Source organism: Sturnira hondurensis, unplaced genomic scaffold (genome assembly GCF_014824575.4).
Source record: "Sturnira hondurensis isolate 20B ecotype Veracruz unplaced genomic scaffold, ASM1482457v3 Scaffold0014302, whole genome shotgun sequence".
NCBI classification, from domain to species: Eukaryota; Metazoa; Chordata; class Mammalia; order Chiroptera; family Phyllostomidae; genus Sturnira; species Sturnira hondurensis.
Genome location: NW_028086933.1, coordinates 8,191,808 through 8,212,532, shown reverse-complemented (window position 1 = coordinate 8,212,532; position 20,725 = coordinate 8,191,808). Strand labels below are relative to the sequence as shown.

Below are 20,725 nucleotides of genomic sequence, written 5' to 3'. Positions count from 1 at the left end.
CCCATCTGACCTCACAGGATGGCTTTTAAACAAAATACATTCTACCCATCTATGCTTTTCAACAGCTTCTCTTGGGGGACTTGAAGTCCAAGGGTGTGTTGCGCGACTTCCCAGGATACCACACAAAAAGAAGCTGCTCTTTTTGACAACCCGAGAGCTCTCTTCCAGGCCAATGATTCCCTTCACACTACATCTATTTTCAGCAGGTTGGGGACTAGGACTAGATCCCATTTTTCCTGGGATCATACGCAACACTGGGCACTTCATTGAAAGTTTATTTTCTGAAAACATTGTAGCGATGGGCTAATTTATACCAGCAAAAATAAGGTAAGGAATTTTTTTAAGGAGTGGATATTGAGATTACTTGGCTCGGAAGCATGGATGGCACCTTCAGATCAGGCCACATTTGTTTGAGTAGGTCTATACCCTACAACTTGCTCCTTGGTTTGTATGTATTGGGATTCTTCCATTGTAAACGACACAAATCAACTGTGGATAATTTGAATGGTATAGTGATTGATAGGTTACGCTGTCCTGGGTACAAATTCTGACTCTAACTTACTAATTATGTCATTGGACAGTCAAACTAATCTCCATTTGCTCTCTGCAAAAGAGATAATAAAATTTTTACACGTTTCATAAGGCACTCTGAGGAATAAGTAGGGAATTTCATGTGAAGAGCTTGGCATGTTGTACCTATTCAGTAGATTTCAACTGTGATTTTATTTCCTAGCATTTCTTGAAGGGTTTATGATCGCGGAATAAGTAAATCCCCGATACTAAATAAGTTGTTTCTAAGTGAACATGTGTAATTCGCAGTGTTGGCCCCTGTGACGTTAAACTTGGAGCTTCTATTTGAAACCATTTGTGCAGTTTGGGTCCTAAAGTAAGCAGATCCTAAGATCTGACAAGGTTTGGAATACAAGGAGTTTATTAGGGAGTAATATCTATAAAAGATGACAGGGGAAAGAAGTGGGATTTGTGATGTAGCTCTGACATCTCTGAAGGAAGAGGAGGAGGAAGCAGGAGTGGGTGGGGAGAGCCAAAGACCACGATTTGGATCTGAGAAAACTTCAGCCAACCTAACACGGAGCTCCAGATCAAAGATTGCCCGATAGAGGAACAGGTAGAAATAGGCTTGTGTTTCTGCTGTGCTGTCGTTCACTGGGGGATGCTTTGGAAGTGTGGCTTTAGCTTGGAAGTTAAGGCTGATCCTGAAAGCATTATTAATCGCTGAGACTGCCAGCAAGTTCTCTCTTGAAGGGAGTTTGGATAGCCAGGCCCCTGTTTCTGCTGTGCTGTCATTGGCTGGGGTTGCTTTGGAAGAGTGTGGCTTTAGCTTGAAAGTTAAGACAGACCCTGAAAGTATTAATAGCTGAGACTGCCAACAAGTTCTCTCTTGAAAGGAGTTTGGAGCAGCAAACCTCCAAGGCTGCCATGGTCCATCCCTTGTGCTGAATGAATGATAACAGAGCCTCCAGGGTTCTGATGAGTCTCCCTTCCTCATGGGGGGGTCAGGGGCTCCAACTGGTACTCATTGTCTGCCCCCCACAACCCCTGGGACATCCATTCTAAAATCTTCTCTCTCTTGGCTGCCACCTTTCTGGCCTCGGACACTTATTTATTGGTTTGACCCAAACGTTAATTCCTGAGGAGTTTGAAGCCCTGGGAACCATATTCTTCCAAGGTCAGGATGGCTGCTCTTGTCCATTCACTGTCACCACTAGACAATGGAGTAACCAGAAGTGCCCTGGTGGGTCACCTGAGCTCTACACGTTTCTCCCTGTCCCAATTGTGTAACAACTCTCCTTCTGATTAAGGTCAATCATTGCTTTTAATGCAGTGACTCCTGTTTGTGCCTAATGGTCCTAAATATAAGGAGTCCCAGGTACCCAAATGACAGCTGTGTCTTAGAGATCAGTGGAAGTCTTGCAACGCCCCTTTGAGAGGACCTTTTGGAACCGGGATTTCTACTCCAGCAAAGCCTTGAGTAGGGACAGAAACACAAAGTCCCCTAATGGGTCACTGGAAATGGTATTAAGTGGATATTAAGTGGAAATGATATTAAGCCACTCCTGCTTTCACCCCTTGGTTTTTGGACCCATGAACTCTTCTTATTGGGGTTATAGCATCATACAGAGGTCTTTGATTTGATGTGCGCACCGTATCCTAGAAGATGGTACCCTGTCCTTGCAGAGTATTACATATGAGTTAGTACTTCAGCAGGTCATTTCATTATTCTAACAGGTTGGCATCATCTGTATGCAGTAGTATGTGACATGACCCGTAGATACTATGGTTTGACACTCCCATACCTACATCTCTTCTGTACCTCAGTAGGTCACCTGATTAGAGCTGTATTCCATAGGACTCCAGGAATACAGATCTGGTGCTTTCCAGCCATACCCTCCCAATCTGAGTCATGTTTTTAGACTCGTAGATTTCAAGGTTGGAAAGGACTCAGAAGTCATCTGTTCAGGTTCAGTCTACTCTCCGATTCATATCTACAACACCCTTGACAAGAAATGAACAAGCCCAAGGATGACAAAATCCATGATATGGCAATGCCATTGTTCTCCTTTTAAGGTATCATGGTAGACATCACTAATTTTTTTCAAGTGGTTTACCTTTACTATTATTTTGTATTAGTTTCAGGTGTAGTTTAGTAATTAGACAACCATATGTGACTAAGGGTTCCCCCCAATATTTCTAGTACCCACCTGGCACTGTACATAGTTATCACAATATTATTGACTATATTTCCTATGCTGTACTTTACATTCCCTGTGACTAATTTGTAGTTCTTGATCCTTTCACCTTTTTTTCACCCAGTTCCCCAACCCTCTCCCCCTCCAACAACCATCAGTCTGTTCTCAGTATCTATGAGTCTGTTTCCATTTTGTTTGCTCATTTATTTTGTTCTTTAGATTCCATATATAAGTGAAATAATGTGTTATTTGTCTTTCTCTAACTGAACTTATATCACTTAACATAATGCTCTCTAGGACCATCCATGCTTTCTTAAAAGGTAAGTTTTTATTCTTTTTTTATGGCTGAGTAATATTACATTGGATATACAAAGTCTGTCCAGAAAAAGTACAGCCATTGTTAACATAGCAAGAACAGTTTGCACAACATCGATGTAACCTGGCAGCCAAGGAGACTGGACTGGAAGGCACGTGTGTGAACAATGGTGACTTCACTGTACTAGTCAGTGGGGGTAGTAGATGCATTGAGTGAGCACACGTATTGTGTGGCCATCACATTCAAAATGACTGCATGAGTAGAGCAACAAATCTGCATCAAATTTTGTGTTAAGTGTGCGCATTCCTTCATGTGGAAAATATTCAGATGTTTCAGAAGGCCACAGCTATGAGCAACTGCCAATTGGCAGCTACATCATGACAGTGCATTCACTCATGCATCATGTCTCATGCAGAGTTTTTAAAAAATATATTTTATTGATTATGTTATTATGGTTATCCCAATTTTTTCCTCTTTGCTCCTATCTGCCTGGTACCCTCATTCCCTCTAGCAATCCCCTTCCTTAGTCCATGTCCATGGGTCATAGATATGATTCTTTGGCTACTCCATTTCCTATACTGTTCTTAACACCCCTCCCCTGTCTATTTTGTACCTACCAATTTGTACTTCTTAATCCCCGCACATTTTCCCCAATTCTCCACCATCCTCCTCCCAGCTGATAATCCTCCAAATGATCTCCATATCTATGATTCTGTTCCTGTTTTGCTTGTTTTCTAAGTTCATTTTTAAGATTCACTTGTTGATACCTGTGAATTTGTTGCCATTTTAATGTTCATAATTTAGATCTTCATTTTCTTATATAGTTCCTTTTAGCACTCCATATAATAATGGCTTGGTGATGATGAACTTTTTTAGTTTTACCTTGTCTGGGAAGCACTTTATCTGCTCCTCAATTCTAAATGATAGCTTTGCTAGATAGAGTAATCTAGACTGTAGGTCCTTGCTTTTCATCACTTTGAATAATTCTTGCCAGTCCCTTCTTTCCTGCAGAGTCTCTTTTGAGAGAAGAGCTGACAGTCTTATGGAAACTCTTTTGTAGGTACTTATCTGCTTTCCTCTTGCTGCTTTTAAGATTGTCTCTTTATATATAAAACAGAAAACTGTACTTGAATAAGAATTAAATTAAAAAAATGTTGGAGAGGTTGTGGGGAAAAGGGGACTCTAGTCCACTGTTGTTGGGATGCAGACAGGTACAACCATTATGGAAAACAGTATGGAATTTTTTAAGAAAACTAAAAATGAACATGCCTTTTGACCCAGCAATTTCATTGTTAGGAGTATATCCTAAGAACCCTGAAACATCAATCCAAAAGAATCTATGCACACCAATGTTCATTGCAGCACAATTTACAATAGCCAAGAGTTGGAAGCAACCTAGATGCCCATCAGTAAATTACTGGATCAAAAAATTATGGTACATTTACACAATGGAATTCTATGCAGCAGAAAAAAAGAAGGAGCTCCTACCCTTTGCAAAATCATGGATGGAACTGTAAAGCATCATGCTGAGTGAAATAAGCCAGGCAGTGAAAGACAAATACCATATGATCTCACCTTTAACAGGAACCTAAATAACAAAACAAACAAGCAAGCAAAATATGACCAAAGACACTCAAATATGGAACAGGCTGACAGGGACCAGAGGGGAGAGGGGAGAGAATCACAGGGGAAAAGAGGAAGGATTCACAGAAACAAGTATAAAGGACACATGGACAATAACTAGGTTGAGGGGTGGAAATGGGAGGGAGGTGGGGAGTACTGGGGATGGGGGTGGGAAAGGCAGGGAATATAAAGACAGAAAACTGTACTTGAACAATAATTAAATTTAAAAAATAAAGATAAAAATTTTAAAAAAAGATTCTCTGTTTATCTTTAACCTTTGGCATTTTAGTTATCATGTGTCTTTGTGTGGTTTTCTTTGGGTCCAACTTGTTTGAAACTCTCTGTGCTTCCTGGACTTGTATGTCTCTTTCCTTCACCAAATTAGGGAAGTTTGCTTTCATTATGTTTTCAAATAAATTTTCAATTTCTCACTCTTCCTCTTCTCTTTCTGGCACACCTGTGGTTTGGGTGTTGGTATGTTTGGAGATATCCCAGAGGGATATCAGAAATTCATCTACCCAATTCTATTTTATGTTTGCAGTCTTTTCTTCCTATACTGCATTGCTGCTTTTCTGCTCTGTGTCCATTACACAAACCTGTATTGGGATAGTCAAAAACTTACATGGCTGACACTGTTGTTATCCTTGTTGCCACTTTTTGTGGCTGGTAAGCACTCCAACCTAGGCTAAAGATCTTACAGATCTTTATTAAAATACCCATCTGTGACAATATTATCCGGGAACATGCACCCTGTAATCTTCGAAGAATGATGTGTTCTTTTGGCCCTATGACTAGTATTGGATCTCTACATGTATCTGTGATCTTCTGCTTTCTGAATATGATGTTCTGGAGAGGAAATGCATGGTTTGTGTACAAGGAGACCAACTTACACAGTCCATCAAAAATTTCTGCTTTACTTAGCCAAGGCGGTATTGCACCTCCTACTGGAATATAATTCAAAGGAGAAGTGCATGTATGAAACTTACATCTGTACTATGATCTGTTGCTAACATCTTGAGAAGTATTATTTGTTTCTAATAAAAGTAGTGGCTTTTAAAAATTTTTTTAAATTAAACATTTTAATTTATTTCATTTAATTAATCTAAAAAATTAAAAATTAAAAAAGCCATTTTTAAAATGAAAAGCTTTACCCTAACAATACTCCTTTAATTCCCATTTCTGAGTGCCTGCCTACCCATCCCACATTTATCAACCACCATGACTTCATAATGCCATAGCACAACATTGTCATCATTGCCCTGATAAAGCAATGGAGATGGGGGACAGCTTGGTGGGAATACAGACAGCCCGAGGAATTGCTGGGTCAACAGCATGTATCAGTGCTTGCATGAAAGCATAACTGGAGCTGTTGAGGGAGATTGTCAATGAGAAAGGACAACCTCCATGGCGGTAATTTGCCAGGAACCCCTTGGGGGCAATGATCCAGTTGTGCCAATCCAGGTCCTGGAAGTTGATGAATAGCTGGTAACAATGGTAGTTGTTCTTGCAAGAAGCATTAGAGGCAAGGATAGCTTCTCTCCTTTTTTGGGAAGAATGATGGCACTGCTCAGGGTTGAGGGTTGTCACCAGCCAGGAAGCATGGAGACAGCATCTTAGTCTGGCACAGGTGTCTCCAAGCTGAAAATTTACCCCAGAGTCTCTGTGTCCTTTGGCCAGTATCTGTAGGAACAAACCTAAGTTCTTCTCAGGTTATTATTTCAATCCTTAGCCACATCTAGCAAGTCAAAGTGAAAGACTCCTTGAGGTCATGGTACTGACTGCCATGGTACTGTGGAAATAGTGACTACTACAATCTGCACTCCCACCAACAGTGTGAGAACGTTCCCTTTCTCCACATCCTCACCAACACTTTGTTGATATGTTGATGATAGTCGTTCTGACAGGTGTGAAGTAATATCTCATAGTGGTTTTAATTTGCATTTGTCTGATAATTAGTGATGTTAAACATTTTTTCATATGTCTATTGGCCATTTGTATGTCCTCTTTGGAGAAGTATCTCTTTAGGTTTTCTGTCCATTTTTAATTGGACTATTTGGGTTTTTTTTGATGTTTAGTTGTGTGAGTTTTTTATAAATTTTGGATATTAATTTCTTATTGGATGTATCATTGACAAATATGTTATCATATTCAGTAGGTTTTCTTTTTGTTTTGTTGATGGTTTCCTTTGCTGTGCAAAAAATTTTTAGTTTGATGTGTCCTATTTGTTTATTTTTCTTTTGTTTTTCTTGCCTAAGAAGATATGTCAGAAAAACTATTGCTAATAGAAATGTCAGAGATTTTACTGTCTATATTTTCTTTTAGAATTTATATAGTATTGAGTATTACTTAAGACTTTAATACATTTTTTTAAAAATATTTTATTTATTTATTTTTAGAGAGAGGGGAAGTGAAGGAGAAAGAGTGGGAGAGAAACATCAATGTGTGGTTGCTTCTCACGTGTCCTCTGTTGGGAACCGGCCTGCAACCCAGGCATGTGCCCTGACTAGGAATCAAACCGGCGACCCTTTGCTTCACAGGCCTGTACTTAATCCACTGAGCTACACCAGCTAGGGCAGACTTTAATACATTTTGAGTTTCTTCCTATACATGGTGTAAGAAAGTGGTCTAGTTTCATCTTTTGATATACCTGTCCAGTTTTCCCAATACCATTTATTAAATAAACTATCTTTACCCCATTGTGTATTCTTGCCTCCTTTGTCATACATTAATTGACCATTAAGGCATGGGTTTATTTCTGGGTTCTTTGTTCTGCTCCATTGATCTATAAGTCTGTTTTTTATTCCAGTACATACTGCTTTAAGTACTATAGCCTTGCAGTGTAATTTGATATCAGGTAGCATGGTACCTCTGATTTTGTTCTTTTTTAGATTGCTGTGGCTATTTGGGATCTTTTATGGTTTCAATAATTTTTGGATTATTTGTTGTAGTTCTATGAAAAATTCCATTGGTATTTTGATGGGAATTATGTTGAATCTATAGATTGCTTTGGATAATATGGACATTTTATTTACGTTAATTCTTCCTATTCATGAACATGGTATATGCTTCCATTTATCTATATCTTTTTCAGTGCCCTATAATTTTACCACCTTGGGTAAATTTATTCCTAGGTGTCTTATTTTTATTTTTTGATGTAACTGTAAATAGGATTGTTTTCTTAGTTTTCATTTCTGATATTTATTATTGGTACATAAAAATTTAACCAATTTCTGAATATTTGTTTTGTTTCCTGCTACTTTATTGAACTCATTTATCAATTCTAGTAGTTTTTGTTAGATTTTTTAAATGATTCTCTCTATAAAGTATCATTAGAGATCACTAATTTCTTAATGACATTTCTTTTTTTTTCTGCCTAGTCTAGAATAGTCTTTAGAATCTCTTTCAACAAGTTCTGGAAGCGGATAACATTAAACAATCTGATCTGTCACATTGAATTTAAATCTGTGTGCTGTTCTGATCTAGCCTCTACCCAAGAGCTAAAGACTGGGAATGCATTGCTGCTTGCAAGAGCTAGCTTTGTTTCTATAAGAACGTGCTGCCTTGTTTCACTTTTGAATCCTCTACAATATGTATGTAAATGCTCAATATTGTAGAATGAATGAAAAAATAAAATATTTACAGAAGTTTTTCATAAGTTGCTTCAGGTCACCCAGGAAATTTGCTGATCCAGCAAACGTTTATTTTGTTTTGTATCTAGGAGCTGGTAAATGAATTGAGTTGAATAACAGAGATGGGATACCTATCCTCATGGCGCTTACATTCTAGTGAACATCAACAATAAAGTTAATGAGGACAGTTAAATAATGAGAAAGTAGCAACTAATGAAAGTGCTGTGGTAGAAATAAACCTGCCTTTACGATAGGAATGACTGAAAGTGTGGTTCTTTCTGTGAGGTGATCAGGAAAATATATGAGAAGATGACTTTTTTTATTGTGGTGAAGTATATTAAAAGTCATCATTTTAACCATTTTAAAATGTACTGTTCAGAAATCTACAGTACCAGTACGACAGGGGACCTCCCTCATTCTCCCTTCCAGTCGTAACCCCAGTGGTAATCTCTACTCTACTTCTAACAGCACAGATTAATTTAGTCTACTTTTTATCTTTATATAAATGAAACCACATAGTATATACTTCTCTTTTTCTCTGCTTTTTTTTTTTGCTCAGTATTATGTTTGTGGTATTCAGCAGTATTGTCATGGATAGTTATAGTTCTTTCAATACCATTGCTGTGTGGTATTTGACCATGTGAATATACAGCAATTTATTGATCTCATTCTGCTTGTAGATACTTAGGTAGTTTCTGCTTTTAACTATTATAAGTAGTGTTACTATGATCATTCCTGTACCTGTATTTTGGTGAATGTATGAATAGATTTATATACTATTTCTATGCATATGTTAGATATATGGTATAGAATATGAATATGTAATATAAACACATTATATATATGTATGTATGCATATACATACATATTCAGAAGTGGAAATGCTGGGTCACAGAATATGTATATGTTCAGCATTAGTGGCTTTCCACTGAGTAGCTTTCCAAAGTGGTTTTTCCATTTTGAAAGGTTTACATTTAAGCTGTGGCCTGAAGAACAAAAGAAAATGGAAGTTGCATTGCGATTTCTATATTACCATCTCCCTACCACTCTGCCAAAAATGCGTCCTTTCTTAAAGTGATTAGAGTCAAAGAGGACAAGTCTCCTACCTCCTTTCTGCTGTGGTCTCCCAGTGATGGACACTTTAGTGAGAAGAGCCTCTGTCATTTTGGTCAGGCCCAGGGAGACAGAAGATGATGACTGATGACTCAGCCTCCTTGGCTCCACTTCCCAGAGCCCACTCACCACATCAGTGGGCCTGGCACTGGGGAGAGACATAAACACAACCGTGGTGTTGATATCAATTCTAGCAGAGATGGTGGGAGCCAAAGCCTGAGAAGGGGAGGAGGGAATCAGGGTAAGAATGCCAGTGGGAAAAAAGATGTAGTGAAGGACCTGAAGGCTGTGTCTAAAGAATTGTTTAAGAAACAGTAGCAAATGAAAACAGAAAGCTTCTACTGTTAAAATAACCAGTGGTACCTGTTTCAGATTCCCAGGCATCTTTATGTTTTTGGGAGGTCTTGGGACTCAGGGCTCTGCCAGTTGTGTGGGCTGAGATGCAAACCATCAAGAAAAGTTGAAATTTAGGGCTCTCTTCTCAAAAGGAATGAAAAGAGGCCAAAAAAAAAAAAAAAAGAAGAAGAAGGAGAAGAAGAAAAATAAGGGGGAAAAAAAGCCTGCCCATAGAGTTGCCTATAAATGCTATGTGGCTATGAGAGTCTGCCCGCTCCCTGTCTTAGTTTAGGAAGTATAAACAAAACTGGTAGAAATGGGTCATTTGGGGAAAAAGTTTTCAGTGAGAGAAAGGTCTAGTTGCTTTGCTCTTTGGTGCTTTAGAGCTTCCTCAGTGTATAGAGAGATGCCAATGGACTTTCAGGTGGTGCTCATTATCCTGCCTATTAAGGAAAAAAAACAGCAAAAATGATTGGTATGGCAAGGTGAGGTTTCCTTTTATATACCTGGGGCCACAAGTGACTCATTACTGATGCCTTTTTGAATTGCATGCTATATATCTTAAAGGTGGCCAAACTGCCCTTTCCCGCAATGCCCAGAGCTAAAAGGGATGTCTTTTATTTTTACTTTTTATTTATTTTAACCCACACCCAAGAATATATTTTTATTGATTTTAGAGAGACCAGAAGTTAGAGAGAAACAGAAATATATCAGTGTGAGAGAGAAACATCCATTGGTTGCCTCCTGTACATGCCCAGACCAGGGTTGGAACCTACAACCTAATAGGTGCCCAGACCGGAAATAGAACCCATTATCCCTTTTTGTGTATGGGATGATGCTCCAACCAATGAGCCACCTAGACAGGGCTAGAAAGGATTTATTTTGGTTATTTTTTCCCTTTAGTATGTACAAGAGGTGATATTTTTTTAATTAAAAAATTTTTAATTAAATTTATTGGGTGACAGTAGTTGATAAAATTATATAGGTTTTAAGTGCACAATTCTGTGTACATCATTTGTAATTTGCATTGTGTGTTCCCACCCCAAGTATCATTCTGAACTTTAACTGGGTGTTCATATTTATAGATTAGAGTTGTAGATGTAGACATTATTAAATGTTGGGATGTACATATCCTGCAACAGTCATGTGTATGTGAGTTCTAATAGAATTTCTAGTATGCAATAATTCTCTTTCATTTATTTGTTTTTCCTAAGAGTTCTCTGGGATCATGAAAATTAGCTAAGACAACTCCGATTAGGTGAGTTCTACTAGACTGGTTTCCCTACATGTAGGGCTAAAGGAAGAGAGCAAGGGAGAAAGCCCATTTAAACATGGGACCCCGTGAGGTCCAGGCTGTACGATGCCTCACATTCAAATAAACACAAGTTTGACAACCGAAACTCATCACAAGGTAATTCAAATATTTACCAGGGGCTTTCGAAGAATGTCAAAAGAATATCTAGCAGGAGTCTTTAAAATTATTTCAACATCTCTTGTTTCATTCCCTACACACTCTAAAGCTCTTTCCAAAGATTGGCAGCTCACCAATCTTCTTCCTCAACCCTGCACGCACCCTTGTTCTCCCAGAACAGGGTAAGTTTTTTTCTTTTTCTAAGATTAAAAACAACATATATCTTTAGCCTGTCTCTTATCTTCCAATTTTCAGATCTTTTACTCATGGTCCCAGTTAGCTTCACTGAAGGCTTGTAGTCAAGCACATAGTCACAGAGGGGCAAACTCTGAATGCTTGTACAGTAATGCTTTTAGTCTCTCTTGGACAGTAATTAAAAAATATATATATATATATATAATCCACACAACAGACTGTCTTCCAGTAACTAATGACAAGACTTTTTTGTTGTTTCTGTTTGTTTGTTTGTTTGTTGCAATGAGAGGCAAGGCCAACAGAGTTACCCAAATCCACGTTTCTGAAGACTGGAGGAAGGGATGAGGGAAAGATTTGAAATGTGATACAAGATGAGCAGCAGCTTTGAACAGATACATAATCTTCCCTAAACCTACCTTGTTCCCTCCTCTAACCATGTCACACATGCTGATAGTTTTCCCTGGAAGCCCTGTTTCTTGATCTCAGGGTTGTAAACCAATAAATCATCTCCTTAGAAGTTTACTTACTTTTTGAGACATACTTTCAAATCAAGCTTGACCATTTCTTTGCTGTCTCATATCTAATGTCTGAGCATTTCTTCACAAGAGGCCCATTTCCATATTCTGTGTTAAAATCAATCTAGGGGCTGAGATGGGTTTATGCCAGCATTTAAATGCTAACCTGAAGCTAGAACAGCTAAGGTGCTGTATCTGCAGCATCCAATACCAGAGGCAGAGAGGGAGGCTAAGAGCATACAAGGTAAAAACATAAATAGTATGATTCAATAAGATGTAAGCTTGACAGATGTTAAAAAAATAAAATATTACATACATGTTGAATAAATGTAAACATGCTGTAGAAGTTTCAAGGTAAGAGTGTTTTTGTAGTGTGTTTGAACAAATAAGGAAATGTTTCCTTAACAAATAGTATATTTAGGAAATTTCTATGTCACTTGTATTGTCTAGGAAGAGTTATTTAAAGCACTTAGATGTCTTGGATTAAACTGCTCAGTCCTTAGGGAAGGAAGCAGTTTCTTGCTTATTCATTTCTTAACTGAAAATATATTTAAATAAATTTACTATGTACCAAGCACAGTATTAAGCACTAGGAATGGGGCATAGAATACACACAATGTGGTCCTTACCCTCTAACAGACAGCGAATAGATTATTGGTCATTCAGACACTGAATGTGTGCATTAAGGGTTGTGATGGAGAACAGCCTGGTGCTGTTGAAGCTGGCCAGTCAAGGAAGACTTTATGGGAAAATGCGATTTTTAAAAAAAAGATTACAGGCTGGTCTTCCTTTCTTTGGCATATTAAACCAAGCGAAGATTTGTTGAACAACTCAGGTGTCACTTGGCATGGTCTTTTTCTTTTGCCTGAAAAGAATACGTTAACATCAGATTAAGCAAAGAGCTCATAAAATGCATGATGGCACACTGAACAGTCAAAACATACCAAGCATTCTTTTCCAGCAGATTGGGAAAGAGATTCATTTTGAAATAATTATCTGGTAATAGGTTCAACCTGAAAAAAATAAACATGAAACTATAATTATTTTTCAACAGAAGGAGACGTACTCATTTTATTTTCTGAAGTTGTATATCTATTTCATAGCACTGGAAGCTCAATACTATGTTTTATGTTCCAAAGGGTAGAAACATGATGTCTGTTTTATTTCACAACATGAATTGAAAGCGTTTGTGGGACAGGATGTTGTTTTGGTTCAATAGGTTGTTTAAGGTTCCTTAAGAGTTTATCCAGTAACTGCTTTCAGCTTTAAGATATTAATGTTTCCATTTGGTTTTCAGATCCAAAGGCTGTGTAAGCAGATTTTTCTGTTTTTGATGCCTTAGCCTATTCCTAGTACAGTTTGAGGTAATCAATCATATAACTGAGAGTAATAAAGGACTCTGGCTAAGAGTTTTTATACAAATCAAACTCGAGTTGGTTTGAGTGGGGATGGCGATTATTCAAGTATTGCAGGAAGAGCTTGGAGTCAAACCTCAAAAATGTCCCAGATTTGCAGCCCGTGCTCTAGTCAGGAAGGCTGTCCCTCATGTTAATTCAGGTAAGATGCTGGCCAGGCTCATGGTAGGAAAATGAGGTTACCTGCTGGGAACAATGAAGTGACTGATTCCCTTGGGCTACTCAGCAAGTCTCTACCTATGTTGCTGCCAAATTCCAGAAGGAAAACCTGCCCTGTCCTATCTTTCTCTGGAGACCCAAGTCTAGGGTTTGTGTTTAGGAACGCAATGAAATAGGTCAAGTTTGTCGTGGTCTCTTCTCTCAGGACCCCTTTGTTTTCCCTTTATGGATCTATTACTCCTGTCTTCTACGACTCCACACTTTCCTACTGCTCTCTAGAGGCCCTGGGGAGACCTACCAGTCTAGAGGCTTCCCTTAGGGCTTGTGGCTCTTCTCCATTTTCTAAGCCAGCAATAGTGCTTTGAGTCTTAGATTGTGTAACTCTGATTTTGCTTTTGTCATCACATTTTACTCTGACTCTTTCTTACTTCTACTTTCAATTATTACCCCCGTGCTTACCTTGAGCCTGCCTGAATGATTCAGAGTAATTTTTCTATTTTGCAGTCAGCTGATTGGCAACCTGGACTCCCCCTTGCCGGGTACCATAACATACTGACAGGTCCTAGAGATCAGGACATGGACATGTTCATGGGGCCATTTGTCTGTCCACCACACACACCTTTGATCCTACTATTGAAACATATTATATTCTTAAGTGACTCCCTACTAAGCTGAAAAGTAAACCTGATCATTGAACCCAACAGATCTGAAAGGCAAATACAGTTGATAGACTATAGTCCATAATACCGTATTGCTTATTTGAAAGTTGCTAAGAGAGTAGATCTTAAAAGTCCTCCTCACAAGAAAAAAATGTTTGTAACTATGTATGGCAACAAATGTTAACTAGACTTATTATGGTGATCAATTCATAATATATAGGAATATCAAATCATTATGTTGTACACCTGAAATTAATACAATGTTATATGTCAGTTATACCTCAGTTTTTAAAAAAGGCAAACACGTTGTACATGTCCCTACTTATCCTCCTCTATCTGTTCATACACCATGAGTCAACCATCTTTCTTCTCTACCCAGATGAGCCCCCAGAATCCTTTCTAACACAGTATTCTTGGCAACCACTTCCAACTGATCAGATTCGGCATCAAGATGAAACTTATTTGATGTCACTGCTTTAATGGGCCACCCCTTCCTTTTAGTTGAGAACTTCTGGAGATGCAATGTTTTAACTGCAAGGAATGCTTTGACTATTAGACTTTAGAACACCAGCAACCCACCTGTGGAGACGAGTGTACTTGGGAGATGTTCCTGTAATCCTTCAGGATATAATGTATGTGGCTTCCAATTCCCCCTCTTCCATTTGGTCACCATGCACAGGGAACAGGATCGGATGATCTAGCTTAGGGTTTCTCAACCTCAGCACTACTGACATTTGGCATGGGATACTTCTCTGTTGTGCAGGGTTGTCCTGCACTTGGTCTCTGCCCATTTGATGCCAGTAGCCCTTCTCTAGTCAAAAACCTCTTCAGGTGTCACCAAATATACCCTGGGCAGCAAAATAGCCCCCAGCTGAGAACAACTATTCCAGGAGAATGAAGTGGAAACGACCTATTTCTGGCATTATTAAGTTAGAAGGATATACCCTTGCTGTGGTTCTTTGACTTCCCATTGGCTGGTATTTAATGGCATTCATTTGCCAAGAAAAAATCCCATTGACAACAGCACTTACCCAAAGCTTCATTTCAGATATCCAAATCCCAGATGAGAGCAGAGGGCCTTTTATAAGCAGGGGCTTGGTGTAGCATGAGCAAAACACTGCTTTACCCATCTTTAAGGCTCAACTCAAGCCCACTCGCTCCAGGAACACTTTTGTGCCTGCTCTTTTAGAGGCACTGTATTCCTCTTCTGAACTCCTCTTGGCTAAATCTCCATGGACCATTGTCGTACATCTGGCATTATGCATCATTTTATTCATGGATACATGGCCGACACCCAGCTAGAATGCCCAAGTTATAAGCTTTGAAAATAGTGTCTAAGGAACGTTCCAGAACACTCTGTGGGAAGCAGAGGAGCAGTGGCTTTCAGAGCTGGGGGCAGTAATACGCTGTTTCTGGCTCCTCCACACCTGCCTCCAACTGCTCACCTGGCTGTCAAAAATGATGAAAGAAACCACTTACTATTATCTTTTGGGGGTCAAACCCAATGCCACCCAGGAAGAGTTGGAAAAGGCTTATAGGAAGCTGGCCTTGAGGTACCACCCTGATAAGAATCAACAGTGTTAAGTGAAGGCATGACAGTTTATTGCAGACCATATGAAAAGGGTCACCTAATCATTGAATTTAAGGTGAACTTTCCTGAGAATGGCTTTCTCTCTACTGATAAACTCTCTTGCTGGAAAAAAACCCTAGCTGAAAGGAAATAGAAGAGACTGATGAAATGGACCAGGGAGAGCTGGTGGACTTTGATCCAAGCCGAGGAAGATGGCGCATTTATAATGAAGAAACATGTGAGGACGATGAACATCCTCCTAGCAGTGGTGTTCAGTGTTACATCTCTTAATGGGGTCAGTGAATGACATCACTGCTGGCATTTTGTATACAGTAGTGAATGAGTGAAGGGCTGGAATCATAATATGCTCACTTTCTTGATAGTGCTTTTGTTTTAATATTTAACTACAGTCGTGTTTCAAAAGATAGATGAAGAATAAACTCAAAATAGAAAAGCTCAAAAAAGAAGATAGTTTCTGTGTCTTATTATGTATATTATTTCTTTTACACAATGTAAAGTCAAATAAATCCCTGAGTTCTTTCTATGAACAATTACAAGCCATTCCTCTTTCCTAACACTCTCCCCGTTCCCTAAAACCTAGGTATTTACCTTCATTTTGCTAAACAATGTGCGTGTATTGCTACCTCTTGATTTTTCAATTTTAGGCAATATTTATATAGGGAAGATAGGGACTTAACTCTCTTTACACACATACAAAGTTCCAGACTCCAGGAAATGAAAATTATTACATTGTACTCCTTATAAAATCTTCCAAGTATGGTTATACCATTGTTTTAAGTTAAATAATATTCAATATTTATATCACTGTTACTATATAAATAATTTTCACAACTGAACTAAAATATGATGATTTAAAAATCATTTTAAATATGATTATAATCATTATAATGATTTAATTGATCATTATAATCGATCATTTAATTGATCATTTAATTGATCATTTAATGATTTATAATAATTAAATATGATGATTATAAAATATGATGATTCCTTTTTCTTTTTGGCATATTTTTTGAAGTTAATTACATGTTCACAATTTCTTTTTTTAAGAAATAATAAAATTTATTTAAATATTTTTATTGTTGTTTAATTACAGTTGTACCCTTTTTCCCCCTGTTTTTTTTTCCTCTCTCCAACCCACCCCTACCTTCCATTTCCAATCGTCCTCCTGGCCCCCTCTTTGTCTTTGTCCATGGGCCCTTTATTTATTTTTTAATATATTATGTTGATTATGCTATTATAGTTGTTCCATTTTTCTCTCCCCTTTATTTCTCTCTGCCCTGTAGCCCCACTTCCACCATCATTCCCCTACCTTAGTTCATGTCCATGGGTCATACTAGAAATTATTTGCCTTCTCCATTTCCCATACTATTCTTAACCTCCCCATGTCTATTTTGTACCATTTATGCTTTTTATTCCCTGTACCTTTTCTCCCATTCTTCTCTCACCCCTTCCCCACTAATAACCCTCCATATGATCTCTATTTCTGTGAATCTGTTCCTGTTCTAGTTGTTTGCTTAGTTCATTTTTTATGTTCAGTTTTTGATAGTTGTGAGTTTGTTGTCATTTTACTGTTCACATTTTTAGATAAGTCCCTTTAACATTTCATATAATAAGGGCTTGGTGATGATGAACTCCTTTAACTTGATCCTATCTGGCAAGCACTCTATCTTCCTTTTTATTCTAAATGATAGCTTTGCTGGATAGAGCAATCTTGGATGTAGGCCCTTGCCTTTCAAGACTTCAGATACATCTTTCCAGCCTCATCTTGCCTGCAAGGTTTCTTTTGACAAGTCAGCTGATAGTCTTATGAGAACTCCTTTGTAGGTAACTCTCTCCTTTTCTCTTGCTACTTTTAAGATTCTCTCCTTATCTTTAATCTGGGTAATGTAATTATGATGTGCCTCAGTGTGTTCCTCCTTGGGTTCAACTTCTTTGGGACTCTCTGAGCTTCCTGGACTTTCTGGAAGTCTATTTCCTTCACCAGATGTGGAAGTTCTCCTTCATTATGTTTTCCATTTCTTGCTCTCCTGCCATGCCTATGATTTGGATGTTGGAATTGTTAAAGCTGTCCTGGAAGTTCTTAAGCCTCTCCTCATTTTTTTTGGAATTGTTGTTTCTTTATTCTGTTCTGCTTTAATGTTTATTTATTCCTTCTGCTCCAAACTGTTGATTTGAGTCTCGGTTTCCTTCCCTTCACTGTTGGTTCCCTGTACATTTTCCTTTGTTTCACTTTACATAACCTACATTATGTTTTGAATTCTGCATCTGATAGGCTGGCTATCTCTTTAACACTCAGTTGTATTTTTTCTGGAGCTTTGATCTGTTCTTTCATTTGGACCATATATTTTTGTGTCTGCATGCCTGTTATGTAGTAAGGGGTGGAGCCTTAGGTATTCACCAGCACAGGGCAACCTACATTGGTGCATTGTGGTGCTGTGTGTGGGGGAGGGGTCCAAGAAGGAACAAGGCTACTTGCTCAGTTCTTGCCCAGTTTTCAGTCACTTCCTCTGCTACCTATAAGCAAATTGGGCCCTTCTGGTGCTGATTCCCAGGTGAGTGGGTTTGTGTACATTCTAGGAGCCTGTGGGTCTCTCCAAAGAACTCTCCTGTGAGGGTAGGAGTTTCTCCTGCTCCCTCAACCCCACAGGTTTTTTCAGTCAGATATTTTGAGGCTTTATTTTCCCCACACTGGAACCCTGGATTGCACAGTCTGTCTTGCTCCCCAGTTGTTCCTCCCGGTTTATTCGCACGCAAATATGGGACCACCCACTCCACTAGCTGCCTCCTGGTCTGTTTGACAGCCACCGCCTCACCCACCCTGATCCTCCAGCCACTGCCTTGCCGTGCATCCTTTACACCCCAGCTGCATGTCTCCGTCCCTCCTACCCATCTGGATGAATGTTTCTTCTTTAACTCCTTGGCTGTCAGACTTCCATACAGTTTGATTTTCCGGCAATTCTGATTATTTTTTGTTTTTAAATCTGTTATTGTTCTTCTTTTGGTTGTCTGAGGAGGCAAAGTGTATCTACCTACACCTCTATCTTTGTCGAAACTCCCCCCATGGGTCCTTTATACATGTTCCTTGACTTGACCTTTCCCCTTCTTTCCCTTGCTATTACCCTCCCTCTTCCCCTCTGGTCACTGTCAGTTTGTTCTTTATGTCTATGTCTCTGGTTCTATTTTCCTCATTTATTTGTTTTGTTGATTAAGTTCCACTTATAGTTGAGATCATGTGGTATTTGTCTTCCACTGCCTGGCTTATATTTCATTTAGCATAATACTCTGTAGTTCCATCCATGCTGTCACAAAGGGTAGGAGTTCCTCCTTTCTTTCTGCTGTGCACTATTCCATTGTGTAAATGTACCACAGTTTTTTATCCACTCAGTTACCGATGGTCACTTAGGTTGTTTCCAGCACTTGGCTATTGTAAATAATGCTGCTATGAACATTGGGGTGCGTAGGTACTTTTGAATTGTTGTTCCAGGATTCTCAGGGTATAATCTCAGCAGTGGAATTGCCAGGTCAAAAGGTAGTTCCATTTTTAGTTTTCTGAGGAAGTTTCATACTGTTTTCCACAGCGGCTGCACCAGTCTGCATTCCCACCAGTGGTATACTAGGGTTCCCTTTTCTCCCCAGTGTTGCCAACACTTGTTTGCTGATTTGGTTATGATACCCATTCTGACTAGTGTGAGCTGATATCTCATTGTGGTTTTAATTTGCATCTCTCTGATTGCTAGTATTGTTGAGTATCCTTTCTTATGTCTCTGGGCCCTCTGTAAGTCCTCCTTGGAGAAGTGTCTGTTCAGGTCCTTTCTCCATTTTTTAATTGTGTTGTTTGTCTTCCTGGAGTAGAGTTGTGTTGTGTGTATATTTAGGAGATCAAACCCTTGTCCAAGGTGTCATTGGAAAACATATTTTCCCATACAATTGGTTCCCTTTTCATTGTGATGATGTTTTCTTTACCATGCGGAAGCTTTTTAATTTGAGATACTCTCATTGGTTTATTCTTTCCTTTATATACATTGCTCTAGGGGACCTATTGGTGAAGATATTGCTGTGTGGGATATTTGAAATTTTCCTGCCTATGTTCTTTTCTAGGACTTTTATGGTGTTACAACTTTTATTTAAGTTTTATAACCATCTTGAGTTTATATTTGTGTATAGTGTAAGTTGGTTGTCGAGTTTCATTTTTTGAACATACCTGTCCAGGTCTCCTAATACCATTTGTTGAAAAGGCTATTTTTACTCCACTTTATGCCCCCTTTGTTGAAGATTAATTGACTGTAGAGACATGGGTTTATTTCTGGGCTCTCTCTTCTGTTCCACTGATCTATGTGGATGTTCTTATAACAGTACCAGATTATTTTGATTACAATGGCCTTGTAATACAGTTTGGTATCAGGTATTGTGATCCTTCCTACTTTGTTCTTCTTTCTCAAAATTGCTGCAGCTATTTGGGGTCATTTATGATTCTATACAAATTTTTGAAATATTTGTTTTATATCTGTGAAATATGTTATTGGTATTTTAACAGGGATTGAGTTGTATCAATAAATTGCTTTGGGTCATATGGACATTTGGATAATGTTAATTCTTCCAATCCATGAACATGTTATGTGCTTCCATTTATTTGTTTCATCCTTAATTTCTTTCTTCAGTGTTGTGTAGTTTCCTGATTACAGGTCTTTTACCTCCTCAGGAGGTTTATTCCAGGGACTTTTTTTTTTTATTGCTATAGTAAATGTTTTTCCCCCTAATTTCTGTTTCTGGCACTTCATTGTTAGTGTTCAAAAGTACCTTTGATCCTGATAGTGACTTTGTATTCCACTGTTTTGGCATATTTACTTGTTACATGGAGTAGTTTTTTGGTGGAGTCTATAAGGTTTTCTTTTATTTTTTACGATTTTATTTATTCATCTCTAGAGAGGGGGGAAGTGAAGGAGAAAGAGAGAGACAGAAACATCAGTGTGAGAGATAAGTTATCAATAGGTTGCCTCTTGTGCACCCTCAACCAGGGACCTGGCCCACAATGCAGGTGTGTGCCCTGACTTG

At 38.6% G+C, this 20,725-nt stretch overlaps 2 pseudogenes; one reads left to right on the top strand and one right to left on the bottom strand.

Moving 5' to 3' along the window:
- Positions 1-5,269: 5,269 nt before the first annotated feature.
- LOC118998464 (synaptophysin-like protein 1) lies at positions 5,270-5,602 on the top strand (annotated as a pseudogene).
- Positions 5,603-5,813: 211 nt separating this feature from the next.
- LOC118998475 (growth/differentiation factor 3-like) lies at positions 5,814-15,320 on the bottom strand (annotated as a pseudogene).
- Positions 15,321-20,725: the final 5,405 nt, after the last annotated feature.